Source organism: Arachis hypogaea, chromosome 16 (genome assembly GCF_003086295.3).
Source record: "Arachis hypogaea cultivar Tifrunner chromosome 16, arahy.Tifrunner.gnm2.J5K5, whole genome shotgun sequence".
NCBI classification, from domain to species: Eukaryota; Viridiplantae; Streptophyta; class Magnoliopsida; order Fabales; family Fabaceae; genus Arachis; species Arachis hypogaea.
Genome location: NC_092051.1, coordinates 23310303 through 23313849, shown reverse-complemented (window position 1 = coordinate 23313849; position 3547 = coordinate 23310303). Strand labels below are relative to the sequence as shown.

The following is a 3547-nucleotide window of genomic DNA, read 5'->3' as shown; positions in this document are numbered from 1 at the left end:
CTGCTATTGCAGGGTTCTCAGGATCGTAAGCTTCTTCTTCAGAAGCTGCCTCTTGAGTACTGTTGGATGCAGCTTGCATTCCATTCAGACTCTGAGAAATCATATTGACTTGCTGAGTCAATATTTTATTCTGAGCCAATATGGCATTCAGAGTATCAATTTCAAGAACTCCCTTCTTCATAGGCGTCCCATTACTCACAGGATTCCTCTCAGAAGTGTACATGAACTGGTTATTAGCAACCATGTCAATGAGTTCTTGAGCTTCTGCAGGCATTTTCTTTAGGTGAATAGATCCACCTGCAGAGGTGTCCAATGATATTTTAGATAATTCAGACAGACCATCATAGAATATATCCAGGATGGTCCATTCTGAAAGCATGTCAGAATGACACTTTTTGGTCAGTTGCTTGTATCTCTCCCAAGCTTCATAGAGGGATTCACCTTCTTTCTGTCTGAAGGTCTGAACATCCACTCTAAGCTTACTCAGCTTTTGAGGAGGAAAGAACTTGGCTAAGAAAGCCTTGACTAGCTTATCCCAAGAGTTCAGGCTATCCTTAGGTTGAGAGTCCAACCATATTCTAGCTCTGTCTCTCACAGCAAAAGGGAAAAGCATGAGCCTGTAGACTTCAGGATCTACTCCATTAGTCTTAACAGTATCACATATCTGCAAGAATTCAGTTAAGAACTTAAAAGGATCTTCAGATGGAAGTCCATGGAACTTGCAGTTCTGCTGCATCAGAGAAACTAATTGAGGTTTCAGCTCAAAGTTGTTTGCTCCAATGGCAGGAATGGAGATGCTTCTTCCGTGTAAATTAGAATTTGGTGCAGTAAAGTCACCAAGCATTCTCCTTGCATTATTGTTGTTGGGTTCGGCTGCCATCTCCTTTACTTGTTCGAAATTTTCAATAAGATTGTCTCTGGATTGTTGTAATTTAGCTTCTCTTAGTTTCTTCTTCAGAGTCCTTTCAGGTTCTGGATCAGCTTCAACAAGAATGCCTTTTTCCTTGTTCCTTCTCATAAGAAGGAGAAGAGAACAAGAAAAGAAGAGGACTCCTCTATGTCACAGTAAAGAGGTTCCTTATTAGTAGTAGAAGAAGAAAAGGAATAGGGGTGAAGAAGAATGAAGAATCCAAACACAAGGGTAAGGATAGGAGCAGTGATGTGAGATGAAGAGAAGTGTTAGTAGATGAATAAATAATTAGAAGGAGATGAGGGAGAAGAATTTTTGAAAATTATTTTGAAAAAGAGTTAGTGATTTTCGAAAATAGTTTTTGAAAAAGGTTAGTAGTTTTCGAAAATTAAAATCAAAAATTAAAATAATTAGTTAATTAAAAAGAAATTTTGAAAAAGGGGAAAGATATTTTCGAAAATTAGAGAGAGAGAGAGAGTTAGTTAGGTGATTTTGAAAAAGATAAGAAACAAACAAAAAGTTAGTTAGTTAGTTGAAACAAATTTTGAAAAGATAAGAAGTTAGGAAGTTAGAAAAGATATTTTGAAATAAAATTTTTGAAAAAGATAAGATAAGAAGATATTTTTGAAAAGATATGATTGAAATTAGTTTTTGAAAAAGATTTGATTTTTAAAATCACAACTAATGACTTGATTCACAAGAAATCACAAGATATGATTCTAGAACTCAAAGTTTGAATCTTTCTTAACAAGCAAGTAACAAACTTGAAATTTTTGAATCAAAACATTAATTGATGATGTTATTTTCGGAAATATGATGTAAAATTAAGCAAACGATTTTTGAAAAATATTTTTGAAATTTTCGAAAATAAATAAGAAAAATGAAAAAGATTTGATTTTTGAAAAAGATTTTGAAAAAGATAAGATTTTTAAATTGAAAATTTGATTTGACTCATAAAAACAACTAGATTTTAAAAATTTTTGAAAAAGTCAAATCTAATTTTCGAAATTTTAAGGGAGAAAAAGGGAAAGATATTTTTTTGATTTTTGAATTTTTAATGATGAGAGAGAGAAACATGAAAATGATGCAATGCATGAAAATTTTGGATCAAAACAATGAATGTATGCAAGAATGCTATGAATGTCAAGATGAACACCAAGAACATATTTTTGAAAAAAAATTTTATGCAAAGAAAACATGCAAGATACCAAACTTAGAAATCCTTGATGCTTAGACTCTATGGATGCAAGAATGCATATGAAAAACACCATACAACACAAAACAAGAAAACATCAAGATCAAACAAGAAGACTTACCAAGAACAACTTGAAGATCATGAAGAACACTATGAATGCATGAATTTTCGAAAAATGCAAGATGAATATGCAATTGACACCAAACTTAAAAATCTGACTCAAGACTCAAACAAGAACACAAAAATATTTTTTTTGATTTTTATGATTTTCTAAATATTTTTGGATTTTTTTCGAAAATTATGTGAAAAAGAAAAATAAGGATTCCAAAATTTTTAATATGAATTCCAGGAATCTTGTGTTCTTTAATCTAAAGCTCCAATCTGAGGGTTAGGCATGGCTTAATAGCCAGCCAAGCTTTAGTATGCTATATGAAACACTAGAATTCATTCTTAAAAATTCTGAAGAAAAATATATTTTTGAAAATATTTTTATTTTAAAATTTTTCGAAAACAAAGGAGAAAATTTTTGAAAGATTTTTTTTTTGAAAAATTTTTGAAAACTTTTTGAAAAGAAAACGAAAAGAAAGTTACCCAATCTAAGCAACAAGACGAACCGTCAGTTGTTCAAACTCGAACAATCCCCGGCAACGGCGCAAAAAACTTGGTGCACGAAATTGTGATCTCTGGTAATGGATCCAAAAACTTGGTGCTCTAATCTCAATTCATAATTTGTCACAACTTCGATGCAACTAACCAGCAAGTGCACTGGGTCGTCCAAGTAATAAACCTTACGTGAGTAAGGGTCGATCCCACAGAGATTGTTGGCTTGAAGCAAGCTATGGTCACCTTGTAAATCTCAGTCAGGCGGATATAAAATAGTTATGGAGTTTTCGAAAATAAATAATAAAAGAAGGATAGAAATACTTATGTAAATCATTGGTGAGAATTTTACATAAGCGCACAGAGATGCTTTCGTTCCTCTGAACCTCTGCTTTCCTGCTGCCTTCATCCAATCAGTCTTACTCCTTTCCATGGCTGGCTTTTTGTAAGGGCATCACCGTTGTCAATGGCTACATCCCATCCTCTTATGAAAATGGTCCAAATGCTCTGTCACAGCACGGCTAATCATCTGAGGTTCTCGATCATACTGGAATAGGATTCACCCTCCTTTTGCGTCTGTCACTACGCCCAGCACTCGCGAGTTTGAAGTTCGTCACAGTCATTCAATCCCTGAATCCTACTCGGAATACCACAGAAAAGGTTTAGACTTTTCGGATTCTCATGAATGCCGCCATCAATCTAGCTTACACCACGAAGATTCTGATTAAGAGATCCAATAGATACTCATTCAATCTAAGGTAGAACGGAAGTGGTTGTCAGGCACGCGTTCATAGGGAATGATGATGATTGTCACGTTCATCACATTCAGGTTGGAGTGCGAA

General features: G+C 34.1%; 1 non-coding gene across 1 annotated transcript; it reads left to right on the top strand.

The window, feature by feature from the left end:
* The first annotated feature begins 377 nt into the window (after positions 1-377).
* Positions 378-481, top strand: LOC112761817 (small nucleolar RNA R71). The gene has a single exon (XR_003182193.1). It is a non-coding gene; the product is annotated as a small nucleolar RNA R71 (small nucleolar RNA).
* The last annotated feature ends 3066 nt before the right edge of the window (positions 482-3547 follow it).